This window comes from Pipistrellus hanaki, assembly GCF_964339955.1.
Source record: "Pipistrellus hanaki genome assembly, chromosome: 11".
In the NCBI taxonomy this organism is placed as follows: domain Eukaryota; kingdom Metazoa; phylum Chordata; class Mammalia; order Chiroptera; family Vespertilionidae; genus Pipistrellus; species Pipistrellus hanaki.
In genome coordinates, this window is record NC_140513.1 from 27,766,363 (window position 1) to 27,786,703 (window position 20,341).

A 20,341-nucleotide genomic window follows, 5' to 3' on the forward strand; every position below is an offset into this window, starting at 1 on the left:
GAGGCAATTGGAAACTATACATTTCTTTTACTTTTCCAAAGCTCAAATTAATTTCTATTTTGCAACCCCATCCCATTCATGTGGCAGAGACTTACTCTTTATGTTTGGGATTTTCTATTTCCCTGTCTGCCCAGGAGATTGTGTCTCAATTCTGGGGCACTTACCGAGGACTGGAGTACCGACCTAGGACCAAGGAAATGGGCATAAATGAGGTTATCTGTCCTCTATGTCGTTTGTCCACAGTCCTTGGCTGAGGTCCGTCCTTCATCCCACTGAGTCCTGGGCCATAGGGCCACATGTGTCACCACTGTGTCTGTTTTCTGGTGCTGGCCCTGGCAGACCTCCCTGCCAACTTCATGATGAAGCCTTGGACTGCACGTGGCTCAGGCAGATTTTGGGAAGAATTTATTTCCTGGTGGTTGTAGGACTGAAGTCTTCAGCTTCTAGTTGGCTTTTGCCTGGAGGGTGTACACAGTATTTAACGGTCACCCTCAATTTCTTCCCACAGGGGCTTCCACAGCATACTAGTGATCCCGTATTCCATCAGGCAGAGTCTAGTACGAGTGTGCTAGCAAGGCAGAGCTTTATAAAAGGTAACCTGCTCACAGAAGGGACATCCCATCTCCTTTGCCTTGTTCTTTTAGTTAGAAGCAGGTCACAGGTGCTGCCGACACTCAGTGGAGAGGATTATCTAACGGACTAAACACCAGGAGGCAGGGGTCATGAGGGGCCTCCGGAGTCTGCCATAGGCTACAAACCAAAACTATTTTAAACAAGATGTGGGGGGAATTTTGTAGATAATCAGACTCTTTTCTATTTTGCTTTAATTAGCTTCTAAAAGACTAGAATTTATTTGATGATACTTTTATGGTACTTTTCACTCCCACTTTTTATCGTTTTGATACAGCGTTGTTCCATTTTCTTTCTATTAAAAAAAAAAAAGATTTCATGTTTCAAACTGCTCCAGCTCAAAAATGGAAAAACTAATTGCAATCTAGATATAGTTTTAATAGCTCTGGTGTCTCCATAATCACTCCCTTGAAAAGTTTTTGAACCCTAACTGGTTAGGGCCTAACTATGTGGATAGAGCATTAGCCTGCAGTCTGAAGGGTCCCAGGTTCAATTCTGGCCAAGGGCATGTACCTCGATTTGTGGGCATATCCCCAACAGGGGGTGTGCAGGAAGCAGCTGATTAATGTTTCTCTCTCATGGATGTTTCTAACTCTCTATTCCTCTCCCTTCTTCTCTGTAAGAAAATCTTCTCTGTAAAAAAAAATATATATATATATATATATATATATATATATATATATATTATTTTTTTTAAAGAAAAGTTTTTGAAGCAATGCAAATACTGCTTACAAACATGGGTTTAAAACCTGGATCTTCTATTTTCAAGCTTTGTCACCTTGGACAAGTTAGTTAACTTTTTGTACCTCAATCTCTGCATTTGTAACATAGGAATAATAATATCTACCCCATAGGGTTATGAGTATTCAAGAGCAAAATGCATGTGAAGTATTCAACACACCACCTTATATATAGTAAGTACTCTATTAATGCAAACTTCTATTTTTGGCTTCTCTGTAGTTTGCTAAATTACAAAATATTTAAGGGTTTTCAGCAAACATAGCAAGTTGATGCAATAAATGCAAAGGAGAAGAAGAAGGAGGAGGAGAAGAGAAGGAGTAAGAGAAAGAGGGGGAGGAGAAGGAGGAGGAGGAGAGGGAGGAGGTCTGTAAAAGGCAGGAGAGATTAATGAACAGTTATAAATTCTCAGATGACAAGAGATAAATGGTGGAGTCTGAGCATTTGGAAGGAATCAGATGCAAGCCAAAGATGGTGATTTAGAGGTTTTAATATTGTATATACTAATTTGCAAGCCCATTTAGCAAGTGATCAACTATCAATATGGGTAAAAAGCAGGAGCTGACATATTTTTTCTAAGCTAGATGGAGGATTTATCTATGTGGTAATAGCTCTCAAAGCTGGAATAGAAGGGAAGATGCTTGAATTTGTAATTTATTGTTATTCCACTTAACATTTTATTTTGAACCAAGAGTCATACTTTACCCAAGATCTTTCTAAATAGTTTTAGTTCGTCAGCCAGGAGGAAGAATAATTCCTGAAGGGTAAGGGTCATAAGCCTACTGCTGGGAGTTTATCTCAAAAGAGCCCTGGAAATATGGCATGGTGCAATATCTGGACTTTACAGAGCCAAGGGGATCCTTGGTTCTCCCTGGGGATATTTATGGAAGCTTTAATAAATTGTTACTATGAGGAAGTAGAAAGGGACTGGAGTCACAAAGTTTTATATCAAATCCCAGATCTGCTACTAACTGTGTGAATGGGGTCACTTCATGCCCCACTAAACCCCGTTTCCTTGACTGTGAAATGGGGCCATTATATCAGTCTCGTGGATTGTTGTACAGGTGAGATGAGGTGCTAAGTGTCTGGCATGTTGAAGGTCCCATGTATTTCTCCTGAATTTGGGTTCCTAGAACATCTCTACTTTCTATTCAACAAATATTTTGAATTCTTCCTATGAATATAACCTGTGCAATGACTTCTAAGTTCAATCCCCAAAATGGGAAGTAATGAGTGACCTGTTCACAGTGACTGCCGTAGTTGTATGGCAGGATGTGAACAGGGAAGTGTGGTGAAGTGCCCTGGAAATCAAGACCCGGGGGCCGTGCCTGTCGCCCACCGAGTGACCTTGAAATGATATTGACTCTCTGAGCCTGCTTCCTGATTTGTAAATTATGCTCACAGGGTGGATGATGGTGTAAAATGAACACATTCTAAGTTTTCTTTTGTCTTGTATATACCCAATCTAGATCATAAAGTTCTTTCCCTGTTAGGCTATTGAGCCATACCTTTGCTCATGATGATTCATTAAGACCATTATTAGCAGTCATTATTATTGCCAGTAACTCTGAATGTTTTTTGTGGAAGAATTTAGCAGCTAACAAAATAATTCACAACAAATGGATTCGCTAACTAAAATGTGGTGCAGTCCTATGAAGAAGAGAATTTGTTTTATTATAATTAATATTTATTTTTGAATTCATTATTTTATGTAATACTTTGAACAATGTAGATTTTAAAAAGTCACTATTAATCCGTTCCTGAATTGTATGTGCATGAATATGTGATGATTTAACCAATAATTAGATTCTTGCACTCCATACAGTCTATGCAATAGGGTCAAACATGAGCAGGGGCTATTTGGGCATTAGAGGAGACGTGGAAGGGCTGTGTTCTGATCACTTGCCGTTCTGTGATGCTGATCGGTACTGCTGTCCTAAAATATACCTTTGCCTACAAGGATCCTGCAGGCTAATCTCAGCAGCTGGGAACCTGCCCAGGCTGCCATCGGCTTTCAGGTATGTTGCCGCAGGCGGTCACCGGCAGGCATCTGTCTCCAGATCTAGGGGGAGCTTGCAGTGACATGACTCCCAGCCCCAATAGAGGCCAAATGGAAAGTGATAAGTCATACTTATGCATCCAAATGCTTTTGTCAGAATAAATGCGGGACTTGTTGAAAGATTGTATATACGCACAGAGAAGACTTAACTGGACAACACAGGGGCCAATATTGACACAGACTAACAGGGAAATTAGACATCAGGAGTCCCTGCGGTTCAAGGTGCTCAGCATCTCTGCCCCGACGTAGGGTCCTTCTATATAGCCTCCATGCTCCGAGGGCTTTGCAGCCAGCTAGTCCCGGATTCAGTTCCTATTGCTGCTGCTTATAAGCTGTGTGACATCGGGCAGGCTTTGTCTTCTGTAAAATGAGGATAAAAATAGTACCTACCTCATACTGATTGTGGGAATTAAACGAGGTAATTCATATCCTGTGCTTTGTAAAATACTCTTCACATAGTAAGCCCTGAAGTATTTTACTTGTTTATTATGATTTTGTTATTGTTAAATAATAATAATTGGGGCTCAGAGGAAGCTGCTCAAGATCAGGTAACTAACATCTGACGGCCCAGGTGAACAAACACCTGGGTCTGTCCTAGGGCTATGCCGTGCTGCCGCCATGGGAAGCGAATGGTTACCGCGGGAGCAGCAGTAGCAAGGCAGAACTTGCCCACCCATGCTGTTGGGGAACAGCTGATTCTGGGAAGAATCTTTTAAATTTTTTTAAAATTATTTTTTATTATTTATTTACTTGTTTATTTATTTATGTATTTGTTGTCAGTCAGAAACAGAAGGAAGTGGGATCCAGACACAGCTACAACAATCCTTCCAGTCTTTCTTGCCATAGGCTATTGTAAGACTAAACCTGGGCCTCCAGGGCACTCCCTGAACCAGTCAAACCTAAACTAACCAGCGGTTAAAATTTAACAAAAGAAACGGTAACCAGCGCCACAACTATAATAGCTTCTGTTTTGTCTTCTTCTATACTGCTGTCATATCCCATGCACTCTGAGGCAGTGAAGAACATCACAAATCACTCTGAGTGTGCCAAATATTGCCCACAACTTGAAGAAATACACAATGTCTTCACACAAGAGCCATGGCCTTCATATTGCATATTATAACTTTAACATGACCATATCCACAGTTATTTGAGCCAGTCACCTTTTCCAGCTCTTTGTTTGTTGTGCTCTATGAAATGGTTAAATATAATAGTTAGAAAAAGTTACCAAGAATGGAGGAGAGGGAAGGAGAGGTCATGGTTCTGCAAGGGGATGAAGAGACAATTGTGTAATTTCCATCTGAAAGTGGTAAAAATAAAGGCACCAAGTCATTAACCCAGGGTGCACTCTCTGGCAGGCCTTTGGCAAGAAGTGTAACACCTACTTAAGTGGGTCACAGCCTGATTGCTAATTTCCATTCATGGGTCTTGTTTCATTTTCTGGTGTCTCAGGTAACTCTAAGAGGATGCTTTAAATAGTTGCGAGGACATCCTTGGAGGTGGTCAAAGTTTCCAGAGTGGTCATCATTAATTTCCTTTGTCAGTATTTCTCCACTTTCCCATGAGTCTTCAGCAGAATCTGAGCTATTCCTCTGGAATCCAACCAGCAAGCTGTTATCACAATTCTCCAGCCACCTCTGGATACCATTGCCAATGAGCTGGAAAGAACTGTGTAGGAGGAAATGCCAGTCTTGCTGAGTAAGGCAACTTCTTCATCCCAAAGTTGACTGGTAATTATTGTGACTATGTTCATGGGACCACAGGAGGTGCAATCAGCCCAGACCCAGCTCTGTCAGATTAGCTTGGTAAGGAAGGGCACTATCCTGGGTTCTGAAGCATTCCAAGTCCATGCACTGAAGATTGGGTAGAGTCAGGCTGTATGCAGGCAGCAGGTTACCAGCCCTCTGAATTCTGGAGTTCCTTTGGTGTGATTAGGTTATGAATGAGAGAGAGAATAAAAGCTGAGGGTTCATAAAGTCTGTGCTGTCCACAAGCTCATGCTTTTGTATCAGCTCTATTTCTGGATGAGGGTGAGCGGTCCAGTTTCAATAGTCCACAAAGGGACTCTCTAATTTGGAAGTTTAGTTGAAACAGGGCTTTGAATTGTAATTTACTGTTGATTTTGCACGTTAATAGCTGCATGATCTTGGCCATATAACTTCAGTCCTTTAAGTTTCAATGTCCACATCTGTAAAATGGTTATATTCTACCTCCCTTCTGGGGTGGTTGATAGGCTTCATTGAGATGTGTATGTAAAAACTCCTGGCACCCATCACAGGGAATGCAGTGAATCATCCTGACCTTTCCTTGTTAGTGTATTTTATTGTGGATACTATAATATAAATAGACATCTCCCAGGTGAAACCAAATAGCATCTTTTTAAATTGAGTTTATTGGGGTAACATTGGTTCACAAAACTACACAGGTTTCAAGTATATAACTCAACAAATCATTATCTGCACACTGCACTGTGCACCCACCACTCAAAGCAAATTCTCTTTCCATCCCTCTAGTTCAGTGGTTCTCAACCTTTTTAATTCCGCAACCCTTTAATACATGTTCCTCATGTTGTGGTGACCCCCAACCATAACAGTAATTTTGCTACTGTTAATGAATCGTAATGTAAATATCTGTGTTTGCCGATGGTCTTAGGCGACCCTGCTAGCCGTTCTCAACCGATGGTCAGAACCCACAGGTTGAGAACCACTGCTGTAGAGCCTAAGATCATTGGAAAATACAGATGTTTTCTTTTTCTTTTTTTAAAATATATTTTATTGATTTTGTACAGAGAGGAAGGGAGAGAGATAGAAAGCTAGAAACATCGATGAGAGAGAGTCATCGATCAGCTGCCTCTTGCACACCCCCTACTGGGGATATGCCCGCAACCAAGGTACATGCCCTTGACCGGAATCGAACCCGGGTCCCTTCAGTCCCCAAGCCGACGCTCTATCCACTGAGCCAAACCGGTCTCAGCGGAAAATACAGATATTTTCATTATGATTCATTAACAGTAGCAAAATTACTGTTATGGTTGGGGTCACCACAACATGAGGAACTGTATTAAAGGGTCACGGCATTAGAAAGATTGAGAATCACTGCTCTAGTTTCTTTTTTTAAAACTACTTGGCCTTGGAGATTGTTTGAATTCTGATGATAATCATGATGATGATGATCGTGATGATGATGATGATGATGATGATGAAGAATAATTATCTTTTAGTCAACATTTACCCAAGGCTTACCCTGTATTAAGTACTTTTCATGTATTATTTCATAAAATCATTATAATTACACTGGGAGGCAGGTACTATTTTTCCTACTTATAGATGAAGAATGACACTAAGAAAGACTAGTGGCCTGCTCAAAGTTGTGAAATTATGAGTAGAAGACCTAGAATTTAAACCCAGGTGACTGACCCCAAAGCAATAATTCTTAACTATTATTTTATATGGTATCTAAGCTATTAGTTCACCTTATTCTTTCCCAAACCAACAGATTTTCTGTGTCCAGAAGACTTCTAAAGTGCTCACTTTGGCAGCACATATACAGAAGACTTATAAAAATTTGTTTTAAGAATGAACCATTATGGCGGGCACCGGTTTGGCGCAGTGGATAGAGTGTCGGCCTGCGGACTGAAAGGTCCCAGGTTCGATTCCGGTCAAGGGCATGTACCTTGGTTGCGGGCACATCCCCAATAGGGGTGTGCAAGAGGCAGCTGGTAGATGATTCTCTCTCACCGATGTTTCTAACTCTCTATCCCTCTCTCTTCCCCTCTGTAAAAAATCAATAAAATATATTTTTTTAAAAAGAATGAACCATTACCAATTTTAAATGTGTAAAATAGTTTAAAGGTATTTAATACCTTACTGAAACAAAAATTTTAATTGAAGGACAATCAGAAAATCATTTGATAAAAATATATTGATTTTTTTTTTAATATATATTTTTATTGATTTCAGAGGAGAAGGGAGAGGGAGAGAGAAACATCAATAATGAGAGAGAATCATTGATTGGCTGCCTCATGCACACACCCTACTGGGGATCGGGCCCACAACCCTGGGCATGTGCCCCAAATGGGAATCAAACAGTGACCTCCTGGTTTATAGGTCAATGTTCAACCACTGAGCCACACCAGCCAGGCAATTTTTAAATTCGGTGTGGAAATTTAGAGAATAAATATACTCCATGGAAAAAATAAGTAAATTGTGTTTAAACTAAAGTCTGAAAGAACTAATTGTAGAGATATACACAATTTAGAAAAAATTGTAATACCTAAGGTTTTATTATTAATGTTTTATTATTCACAAAAATGTTTGAAAATTTAGAGGCATGAAAGCTTGCTTGTATTCCTTTAAGATTCTAAAGGTTACTTTTGTTTTCTATAAGAACTCAAAATTTATGTAATACCCTTCTGCTCCCATATCACAAAATATGATAATATTGGATAAATATGGAGATTGGAGAATATAAAAAATCAGAAACAATCTAGAAATTAAACAAAGCTATTTCGAGGCCAAAGAAACAACTTAATAAAGGGCAAACCACTGAATATTTTTCACGGTGAAAATGGGAGGCACTTTCATAGGTCAAGTTGACCCCATAGATAGAAGGCCGTTATTTGCTGCTGTCCAGAGGCCCTGTTAGAATTGTTTTTCTTGGGTATCACTTAAAAGAACAAATGTCATTCTAATGCCAGTATCATCAAGTGCCATTTATCGCTTATATTTACTTTTCTAAAATCTTCCCTCTCCTTCGTAAGTAAAGGTATGTCTTTCTAGAATACAAAGAGCCTTAATTTGCTTGTCGCAGTTTAGGTTCTTACAAGGGTATTTCTTGGATCACATGATCCCACACACCTAGAGGAAATGATGAACAACATAAACTGATGAACAAAAACAGACTGAGAGAAAGAGAAGCAGTGATCAGACTCTCAAACCTCAGAGGGAAAGTAGGGGAGGGTGGGAATAAGGGGAAGAGATCAACCAAAGGACTTGTGTGCATGCATATGGGCCTAGTCAGTGGCCATGGACAACAGGAGGGTGGGGTATATGTAGGGAGGGGGTTGGGATGGGAATGGGGAATAAGGACAATTATGTGAGACCATAATCAATAAAATAAATTATTAAAAATTTTTTTAAAAAGGTTAAAACTTTTCCCTCAGAGGAAAAAAAAGCCCTAATTTAACTAATGATGAGATTCTTTAAAAGATTGATGTAATTCATATGAACTATCTCAGAGGAAAATCAGTAAATCTCATATTGGAATAATTATCAGCATCTTTTCTATTAGCTTGATAAAGGTTATTTATTTATTTATTTATTTATTTATTTATTTATTTTAAGAAAAGCAGGAACTGTTTTCACTTAGTCAATCTCATTATTCTACTGAAACAGCCCCTGCCAAAGGTTACCAATGTCTTGGACATGGCTTTACTTGCATCTCTAAGGACTGTGGATTATGCTTCTTTCTTGAAAACACTTTCTTAATTTGGCTTGAGACATCACTTTCTCTGGTTCTCCTTCTACTCCACTGGTCAGGTCCTCTTCATCTACTGACTGCTAAGTGTTAAAACATTTCAGGGTTTAGCCAAGCAACCTTGTTATTTCTTTGTCTTTATTTATTCCCCTGGTAATACCATACCTAGTCTCTTAGCTTTTAAAGGCATCGGTACCCCAAAAGATTCTCAAATTTACATTCCTAGCCCTTACCCCTTTTCTAAATTACAGGCTCTACTCAAATCTTCCCTTGAATATCTAATAGAGATCTCAAACTTAAACTGTCCAAAATCAAACTCCCGATTCTCCACCAACATGCTCCATCCTCCACTGACAATCTTCCCCCTGTACAGTGTTCCACATCTCAAGAAAGATTGTCTTCCTTTGACCCCCCACATTCATCAGTAAATCCATTTGGCAATACCTTCAAAATTCTATATATCCAAAATCTGAACACGTTACTTTACCTCCACTGCTATTTTTCCTTTGCCAAGCTTCTATTGTATTTCACCCCCACAGTTGAATTATTTTAATAACTTCCCAACTGGACCTTCTTCTTCCTTTCCCCCTCTACAGTCTGTTCTCAACATGGAGGGATCTATTTAAATTGCAGGTAAGAACAAGCCACTGTTTTGCTCAAAACTTTTAATGCTCCTCATCTCATTCTGAGTAAAATCCAAAGACAATATGTCCTGCAAGGCTCTACATGACCTTGAACCTCAGCATCCTCTCTTACCTCACTGCATCACTAGTGGGAATGAAAAGTGGTACAGCCACTTTGGAAAATGTTTTGGCAGTTATTAAAAAGTTAAACATACATTTATCATATGATCCAGCAATCCCATTCCATATATAGATCCAAGAGAAATGAAGATATGTACCCACCCAAAAGCCTCTTCCACAAATGTTTATAGTGGCTTCATTTATAATTGTAAAAAAATGGAAATATTTAAAATTGGAAAATGGTCCAGCCAGCATGGCTCAATGGTTGAGTGTCAACATATGAATCAGGAGATCATGGTGGGATTCCCGGTCAGGATACATGCCCAGGTTGTGGTCTCCATCCCCAGTATGAGGCATGCAGGAGGCAGCCAATCAATGATTCTCTCTCATCATTGATGAGAGAGAATCTCTCTCTCTCTCTCTCACCCTTCCTCTAGGAAAGCAATAAAAAATATAAATAGTAACAAAAAATTGGTGAATGGATTTTAAAAACTGATCTGAATATACTGTGAAATACTACCCGGTAACCGTTGCTAGGAGAACCGCTTTTCAAAGGCCATGTTGACCCTTTCAGACAGACCTAATATTTCAGTACCCTCTGTGAGTGGCCGCTGGAGCATATTGGAGCTCATGAGCGCAGAGGGTGATAATCCCTTAACTCGGGGAAGGGCAGGCTGCCCTATCACTTCACATGTCTCCCTTCTGTTTGTCTCTCTTCCCCATCTGACTTTGTGCTCCTTCCATGGTTCCTGCTGTCGTATGTGGTTGGGCTCACGGCCCCTGTGATAGGGTCCGACAGCCAAGGGTGTTTGCACAGGAAGGGCATTTGCTGTGGGCTCAGCTGCCTCACTAATTCCGCTGATGTTTTACATCCCCCGGAGCAGGAGGGAGAAATAGACTTGTAGCTGGAGGGCAGGACCTTGTTTTGTGTTTCCTGTAGTGACCCATCACCCAAATACAGAGCCTTGTGGTTAGTTTGGGGTATTGGCACTGATTTTTATGAGTTATTGGTGGGAAGAAACAGAACTAAAACATCTACTAGTACAAGTATTTGGAGACTTGTATATGTGCAATCGAATCGTGCTCATACTTATTCATGCAAAGTGGTGACTTTGAATCATTTGGGAGAATATTTTATATTCAGTTAATTATTTTTCCAAATCAAGATAAGTTGAGCTCAAGAGCCTCATTCTCTAAGAAGTAATTACTAGTCATTAGGCTCAATGGAAGCCCCTTTAGCTTATTCGATCTGAGAGGAAACAGCCTATGTATACAGAAGACCAGCCAGGCAAATGAGGAGTTTTCATTACTCTGAAGGTAGGCCCCAAGCTCCACCCAGAGCAGAAGTCCGGTAAGGCTGAGCCATATGGAGGGCTCCTTAATACTATGTATCTTTGTTCTTTTAATTTAAATACTCTTATCTACATTAATATAAAAGAAATATGCAAACTGGCCATCAATCCACAACACCCATCAGCCAATCAGGAGTGAGTATGCAAATTAACCCAACAAAGCTGGTGACGGCCCTGCCCCGCAGCTGCTCCAGGCCTCTGGGTAGCATGCATGCAGGCGCTGAGCAGCCAGGCGGGGCGAGACACCTGCTTTGAGGGGGAGAAAGGGGTAGAGGTAGCTATAGGAGCTGTGCTCCAGCTGAAGGGAAGAAGGTTCTGGCTTGAGTGAGACTCCACCCAGAGTCAAAAGGGAAGGCCGTGGTCAGAACAAAGGCTACATCTAGGTGCCGGAGGAAAACCAGTGTGGGCAGCCAAGGAAAGGAAGGCCTTTTGCACAAATCTTCGTGCAACGGGCCACTAGTTCAGTAATAAGCATATTGGAGCTCATGAGAGCAGAAAGGTGGGAAAGTCATATACAGTGGGGGAATATAAAGCAGAAATTTAAAATGCCCGTAATTCTAGGTCCCAGAGATAATCATAACCATACCAATTTGGTTTATATCTTTCATACATCCCATTTAATAGCTGCATAAAATGTCATTGGAGGGATGTGCATATTTTATTTAACCATTCCCGTGCTGGTGAGCACTTTGGACTGTTACCAATTTTTCTGTTATATATCCCTCTACAGAAAATATATTTATACCTAGATCATTGTGCCCTTAATAGGTTGTTTCCTTAGAGTGAATGGATGCATGGATGAAGGAATGAATAGAAAACATCAGTTTTCACAGTGTGGTTTGATCTCATGGAAACTGTCAGAGATTGAGCTGGCCCTCAGAGACCTTGGAATGTACTCTGAGAGCTGCTTCTGATGCATTCTTGGCTCACTCTCCTCCATATACCCTAACTCATCATGTCTATTCTCCACCCAAAAGTCCAGTGTGATTGATCTTGGCTTTTCTCTTTCTCTTTCTCCACTGCCTGCTGCCACTCTCCTGGTTTACCTTTTCCCATCGCTGCGTATTGCACAGGCCACAGTTTTTTAACCATTTAATTTCTCAAGCAACTATTCAGGTATGTCCTCAAATTCTGGATTTTCTCAGGCTACACCACAAATGAAGAGCACACTTATACTCATGAAAGGCTACATCTAGGAGATGTTATATGTCATCTGGTGGCACTGATCTCATTTCTTTCATAGGTTGAGGGCACTGCTGAACTGATGGCAGAGGCAAGATTCATTCAAAAGTGTTTTTCAAGAGGCCGGAGTGTGGTTATCAGAAACCAAAAGACACTATTTGAGGTAACATTACCAGACTAGAAGACAGTTATGCTATGAGGATGGATGCATGCTATGTAAATAACCACAACCTATTAAATAAGAGAATAAATGTCAGCGGGATGTATGTTGAACATTTAAAACCCTGAAATCTTAAATGTCTATTTAATTTATCCAGCCCACTATCTGCAATCAATATTTCCTTTCAACCCTAGCCAGTTTGTGGATAGAGCATCAGCCTATGGACTGAAGGGTCCTAGATTAGATTCCAGTCAAGGGCCTATACCTCAGTTGCAAGCTAATTCCCCAGCCCTGGTCAGAGGTGTGTGCAGGAGGCAACCAATCACTGTATCTCATTGATGCTTCTCTCTTTGTATCTCCCCCTCCTTCCCACTGTCTCTAAAAATCAATGGAAAAATATCCTTGGCTGAGGATTAACAAAAAATAAAAATATAACCTTTCAGTGACATTTTCCTTTATATTTGTTAAGAGGTGAGCCCTTTGCAAGCAGAGAATGAATATTTTCATCTGGTATCTCCAGAATAAGGCTACTGGAGGTTTAGTATCAACTTTACCTCCAGTCAGTTTTGTGACCTCTGCAAGTCTCTATAGTTCTCCGTGTCCTTATCCATAAAACAAAGTGGCTTTATACAGTTAAAAAATAAACTTTTAAAACTTGAATTAAAAAGCATCTGAGTTCAGAAGTACTTCACTGTGTTCATTTTCATTGGTTAAACAACAACAACAATAAAAACTTCAGTAAAAATTTAAAATACATGAAATCAAACCTTTGGTCCTAGTCTTCTCCAATAAAATAATACGATAACCATCTTCAGAAGCTCCATCATTTCCACAGGGCTAAGAATGCCTCTCAATGGGTTCCATTATTACTCCTGTTTTACAGAAAAGGAGCGAGAGATCCAATGGGGGTAAGTACCTGGCCCTGTCATGCAGTTAGTGGTCCAGCCAGTATTATTTATTTATTTATTTTAAAATATATTTTATTGATTTTTTACAGAGAGGAAGGGAGAGGGATAGAGAGTTAGAAACATTGATGAGAGAGAAACATTGATCAGCTGCCTCCTGCACCCCCCACCCCCACACACACTGGGGATGTGCCCACAACCAAGGTACATGCCCTTGACCGGAATCAAACCTGGGACCCTTCAGTCTGCAGGCCGACGCTCTATCCACTGAGCCAAACCAGTTTCTGCCAGCCAGTGTTTAGATTTCTGAGTCCAGAACATAGATGTGTAATCGCTGCTTACCCTGCCCCCATAACTACTGTGCCTAACTAGTCCTTGTGAAACATACCAGGAAATCCATGGCAAAGGCCTTTCGCACAGGGCCTCTTCAGCCGTTGTGACTGGGAAGCATCATTACCGCACTTGAAAATGAATAAACAGCCCTTGCAAATTTGCTCACTAGGTGAAGGTGACATGTGAAGCAATCATTGTGAATCATCCAAGGAACAGAGAGAATTCAGCTCATGGTGAAGCACACCTGGCCAATGCTGAAAAGAAGGTAAGCAACTCAAGAGCCCATGACCTGCAACGCGGGCTGCGTTACAACCAGACTTCAGGACCAAGCTGCGACGCAAGGGTCCTCAGGCTCCAAGATGCGCTGTGTCCTGCCTATCGCACCTCGGAGGGGCACATCAGGGAAGGTAGGCCTGATGGACTCTGAACACCGGTTGTTGTTCCCCCCACCCCCACCCCTGACCCCACAACAAAATTAAAACTGTACGTAGGGATTTGTCCACCCTTTCGCTGATCTTAGTGTGAAATCCCTGCACACAGCACTGACTCTGTCTCCTGGGGTGTTGCTTAAAATGTGGCTGAGCACAAATGGAAAACGTCAAATCTTGTTGAAGTCAGCACACAGAATTAATCCCCCGAAAGTAATGAAAGAATTAGTTTCCCTCTGTAAGATAAATAAATGCAAAGCATGGGCCAGTCAGAGATGTTCCGCTCAGCAGCTGTGAGCAGTAGACGTGTTGGGGGAGGGTATTGCATCCTTGGGACACATTTCAATGCCACTCTGATATCTTAGGTGATTATGGCGCTTTGGGTTTCTTTTTAAATATACACTTAATGTGTGAGATTTTTTTTTTTTTTTTAACCTGGAACTATTTACCTTCCTTGCTTTTGATCACTGGAAAGGGTAAAAACTTACAAGTGTCTTGGCCATTTTTTTTTTTTTTTTTAGCTCTTAGAAGCATAATGATATTTAAGTAAATATTCATATTTAAGTAAATGTGAAATTAGGAATCATTTCAACATGTAAAGCCAATATGAAATAAGGCTCTCTGCTTTCCACCCATCCTTAAGGTTAATTTTACCTTGCCTCTGAATTTCTTGCCCCCCCTTTTTTTTTCTAAGTTTGTTCATGAACCACCCACTTAGAATCACCAGAAGTGCTTGTTTAAATGTTGTTCTGAAAGTTTGGGGTAAAGGAAGTCAGGTCAGAGAAAAGTTCTTCCCCAGTACCACTGAAATTAATAAAAAAATGTTTCAAAAGGCCAAGATTTTATCATAGTTATCAAAAATAAAGAAAGGGCCGAAACCGGTTTGGCTGCTGAAACCGGTTTGGCTCCATAGGTAGAGCATCGGCCTGCAGACTGAAGAGTCCCAGGTTCTATTCCGGTCAAGGGCATGTACCTTGGTTGTGGGCACATCCCCAGTAGGGGGTTTGCAGGGGGCAGCTGATCGGTGTTTCTCTCTCATCAATGTTTCTAACTCTCTGTCCTTCTCCCTTCCTCTCTGTAAAAAAATCTATAAAAAATATTTTTTTAAAATAGAAAAAGGATCAAACTTCATGTAATAAAGTTTGAAAATTGGCTCTAAACGTTGCCTACCACACCTGCTCTCCAGAAAGAGAACTGAGGAAAGGTGAGCCAACAAAATCCTGGTATCCTGAATGCATGTTGATTTGAAGAGAAGTGGCCAGAAGGGTGAGTGGGTGGAGAGACTGTGAGCCTGGCGCGGTCTCTGCAACCACTGCAGATCCTACTGAGGCAAGAGGGGCTGACGGCCAGCTGTGCTCCAAGGCTATTGCTGAGTGGGAGGACCAACCAGAGCCCATGGAGCAGGAAATGCCTGCCCTCACTGGGAAGACTGACCTGGTGAAGGACGTTTGCTGGGACTCGGAAGAGAGAATGTGGTCCAGGGTCCCAGCCAGGGCTGCAGGCAGCTCTGGAGGCGCTCTTCTCTCCACTCTCAGGTCTCAGGCTACAGCACAGTAAATAGAAGGTGACATTTAGCCCCCAAGTTGTTGCCCACAGGGGTGATGGTTTCCAGGGAAGGTCAGAAGAAGGTCAAGAAGAATTACATCCAGTTGGAGAAACTGAAGAGTTATACAGGACTGCCCAACTGTAGTGTGAGGAAAATGAAATTGTAAATGTGCCAGAGAGAGAGGAAACACACACACACACACACACACACACACAGAAGGAGAGAGAGACAGAGAGAGAGAGAGAAAACTATTGTACCTCAGATTGCCTTGTGCTAAAGTAAAACAACAAAAATATGTTATCAATAAAATAAGAGCTAAAATAAAATGTAAGACAAAATGCTGAAACAACAGAAAGAGATGAAAGAAAAATCCCAAGGCTAAGGCTAATTATAGGTATACAAACAAATTAGAAATCAAACAACAGTCTAGACACAACTGAAGAATTACTGGCATTGAAGAAAGACTTAAAATAATCACTACCAACACAGCAGAAAGTTACAAAGAAGTTGGAACAATTAGAAACCAAATAAGATACGTAGTTTAGATGAGTAGATGGATCATGCTCTATATTATAGAATCGCTTGGGTGTGATCATTCTGTATTGAAATCCTGGCTTGGGCCGAAACCGGTTTGGCTCAATGGGTAGAGCGTCGGGTTGGGGACTGAAGGGTCCTGGGTTCGATTCCGGTCAAGGGCGTGTACCTTGGTTGCGGGCATATCCCCAGTAGGGGGTGTGCAAGAGGCAGCTGATTGATGACTCTCTCTCATCGATGTTTCTAACTCTATATCTCTCTCCCTTCCTCTGTGTACAAAATCAATAAAATATATTAAAAAAAAAAAAAAAGAAAAAGAAATCCTGGTTTGGCTTTTAAGGACACATGCTTTGTCTTATTCATCTTTGTATTTTACAAAGGGACTGACACCCCAGCGTGGCTCACAGTAGATGCTCCAAGTGTGTCTGATTTTCTAATTGTTAAAGGCCAAAAGGTCCCTGTTACTTTATCATGGCCAGAGGGGGAATTACAGACACCTTAACTTGGCCAAACTTAATCCCTCAACTCTCTGGATACACAAATGTGCAATTTTTTGTGGGTCTGCCATTTAATGGATAAGGAAACGTATGGCTGCCTAACTTTGGAAGAACCAGGATGGGAAATGTTTTCAATGTAATATCTTTGATAACACGGATGGCCATAGTACCGGTGGGAGATTCTTTTAGCCTGAATGTAGAACTTTGATTTCTTATCTACAACAGTGGATGTGTATTAGAAAGGTTGGGTGATATTGAGTGTAGTGTGAGGGCCGCATTGAAACACAGGAAGAATCTGGGAGGATGGCAGAAGTGGATGCAGAAGGCTCCGGTGTTGACTTCCTTTGTTTCTAGGAATAAACCAGTGTTGGTATTATCGGATTTGTGAGAGAGGTGATGAGAGCAGAAGGGGTAGGAGGTCCTACCATTGGTCTCCTTTGAGCATGTCTGAGGATCAGGGAAGGAAAGGAAGGATAGATTCATGGCCCATTATCCATTACCTTAATTTTCTTTATTTTTAATCAGATGAGCTACCTTCTTGCACAGAGAGCTAGCACCTGACACAAAACGTGCCAGTATTAACGGATGCACCAATGGGAAAAAGAGACACTGGTGTCCTCTGCTCTCCCTCGTCAGCAAATCTGGAGATGCCTTATCATACCATCTCCCAGGCTCTGGTTGCTAAATCCTGGGTTTGCAGCTTTTGATTATAATCATCCCATTCCAGTTTCAAAGCAAATTTTAATTGGTGGTTCTGACTTATTTGGGGTAATCAGAATCCATACAACATAACAGAATAACCTTTGGGTTTTTGAGATGTGTATCTCAGAATAGAGCTGAAACAAAGGGAGGAGCGGAGCCTGTGTTTGTGTTAAACTCCCCTTGGAGCAAGGGAAATTTACAGCCCGCGCTGCCTTCTGGACTCTCCAGGCACCACTGCTGATTCTGCACTCCGGGGGACAGGTTGTCATTTCAATGTTGCCAGTTGTTCCTTTTAAATGATCTGTTCAGAACAAAATACTCTCGATTAAGAAAGCCTTGGACCAAATTCTTTTACCAAAACCTTTTTCATGTCATATTAAAAGATGAAATTTGCCACATCAGTGGTATTTTAAGAAAACCTATAACTGATAATGAAGTGCCCTACATACCTGAAAAGGTAAGAGAGTTACAATTGAGCAGAAAGCTGTTCATCTCATCTCCAACTTTGTAATATTTTCAAACAGGGCCATCTAGTGGAGTCCCCTACTTATGCAGCCATGAGTGCATCTCGGCTCTTACATTCAAGTTTTTAACTTTATGATGCTTCTAAGTCCAAATTAACGGTCCCTCTTTTAAAGAGTCTACTCAAAAATAAATACCTTTCCACTCATACTCCTGTACTGAATCAGTTGACAAAACCTTAATCTGTGGGTACACATTCAGTTCAGCTTCTAAAAGATTAAAGTTGTTTACTTTTTCCTTCTTCCTATGAAAAGCAGTCCATTTAGCCTGCCTCCTCTCACACCAGGAAATCTCACTGAAGAATTAAGAAATGTAGATGTGAGGCAATCTGAGAATTATATAAGATAGCGTAAGATACAGGATCCAGACGTTTGTTACGAATGTAACTAGACGTTCCATGACCCATCAAACACCTTGTTGGGATTGTGTGACATGTCAAGCGGGGTGTTTTCTTGGACTGGTTGGAGAAAACAGTCCTCTGTGGGAAGGTATAATATATAAAATGTCTCCCTAACCCAAAGGGATGGGGGGTTTGCTCACAAAACTCACCTGGTTCTCTTCCTGGACACATAGCTGGATTACATTTCTCAGCATCCCCTGATTTCGGCCCTGTGATTGAGTTGTTCCAAGTGGCATGTGGATGGAAGAGATACTCCCCTTCCAGTCCTGGCTCCTACAATACCTGCATCACCCTCTGTGCTGTTTTCCGTCTCCCCTCCTCACCCTTCATCTGATAGATGCCCATGCCGGGGCCGTAGGAGCCTTTATCAGCCTGGGCTCTTCCATGCCTGCGTGGAGCCTACAAACCCCACAGCCTACAATGGACTGCAACGTGGACAGGAAATATGCTTTCACCATTTCAAGCCAGTGAGATGTGGGGGCTGTTTGGGGATTGCCATGATTAACAGGAGAGAAAAAACAACCAGAGGAAAGGAGTGAGGAGGATGTAAGAGAAAGGCAGTTGGGTCTAAGTTTCCCTCGGAGACTTTGGTGAGCATTCTGACTCTCTTCTCCAGGTTTCAGAGTAAGCACACGGTTGATAAATTCTGAAAACACTGAGCAGAATAGCGGAAGCTGGAACCACGGAGTGCTTTCTGACAGGTGTGAGCTGATGGGGTGAGGGAGGCAAGCTGTGGATGCAGATGCTTCCCACAGCCCAGTTGTGGTGAGCACAGTGTGAAGTGTCTACTAATTGTTTCACACTAAGTAAACTTCTCCGTTAACTCTATTCCAAGATGTCCTCCTACATGATAAGGCATGCGCCCTTTCCCCGGCCGTAACGGTTCCGGGTGTACTCAGGCAAGGCAGAGTGGGATGCTAGCAGAATTGTTCACCTGAGCTGTTTGTGGAAGTCACATTTAGCACAGCTTTAACACAAGAGGAGTCCTTAAATGTGCAAAAGAAATAGAAACCAGTGCACCACAGAGGTCAACGTTCTGCAGAGTAGGTAGGAATTGAGTGAAACTATCGCCTGGCAGAGAGGAAGGAGGCATGACTGGTGGCAGAAAGCAAAGAGGGGAGTAAATAAGGAGATGCTGTCGAGGGGTAGAAGGTGATTGGTCTTATAATGTGGGACTGGTGCAGCAGAGAAGGGTGAAATTAAGCACCACAGACAAAGTGAAGGCGAGTTACTAAGAGCCTAAACATCATCGCTGGGATCTGGATTTGCAACTGCAGGCCGAGCTGCCAGACCAATCGAATATGATGACTAGACAAGCTGGACTTACCCAGTCATTTGTCCTGGTGCCTGCCGTCATTCACCTCTCCCCCAGGGCACGCTCATAGGCACATCAAGCTGGGAGGGAGTCTGACTGAACATCCTGCTCCTCAACCTAAACTTGCACAGATAATGAAACATACCAACCTGCGCTTCCTCATTGAGTACCTGCTTGTCTGCCCAGTGACAGTGTCTCCTGCTTCCAGATAGTTCTAGCGCCTTCTCTCCTGATGCCTCCCTGGAAGCTCCCCCTGGCACGGTATATGCCTCTACTGTCTCCTGCTTATTTACTACTTATCTGGCTCTCACACTGAACTGTGGGTTCTTTGAAGGCAGGGGCGATGTCTCATTTAATTCGGTATTCCTGACACTGATGGCAAGGACTGCCATCTGCTAGGGACTCATGATTAATATTTGATTAATGCACAGATGTGTGAATGAATAGAAAGTAGATGGGTTTATTTTCCTGAGGCCAGAGACTTCATTCACACACCCACCACAGCCATTATGTACACTTATTTGTCTACATACCGTACTTGTCTTCCTTTATTAGATTGTAAGTCTCCTTGGGTCTTGTTCATAAATTTATTCTCAGCACAGTTCTGTGTCTGGCTTGTATAAAAAACAAAGCCCTAGCTGGTTTTTGCTCAGTGGATAGAGCATCAGCATGCAGAGGGAAGGGTTCCAGGTTTGATTCCGGCCAAGGGCACATGCCAGGGTTACAGGCATAATGCCCAGTAGGGGGTGTGCAGGAAGCAGCCAATCAATGTTTTTCTCCTATCATTGATGTTTCTACCTCTCTCTCCCTCTCCCTTCCT

At 41.8% G+C, this 20,341-nt stretch overlaps 1 long non-coding RNA gene across 1 annotated transcript in view; it reads left to right on the forward strand.

Annotated features, from left to right (window-relative positions):
- Positions 1-16,400, forward strand: part of LOC311629692 — an 82,430-nt gene extending 66,030 nt beyond the window's left edge. The window contains exons 3-4 of the long non-coding RNA XR_014796237.1: positions 12,241-12,342; positions 13,747-16,400. This is a non-coding gene — a long non-coding RNA (uncharacterized lncRNA). The remainder of the gene's footprint in view (positions 1-12,240; positions 12,343-13,746) is intronic.
- The last annotated feature ends 3,941 nt before the right edge of the window (positions 16,401-20,341 follow it).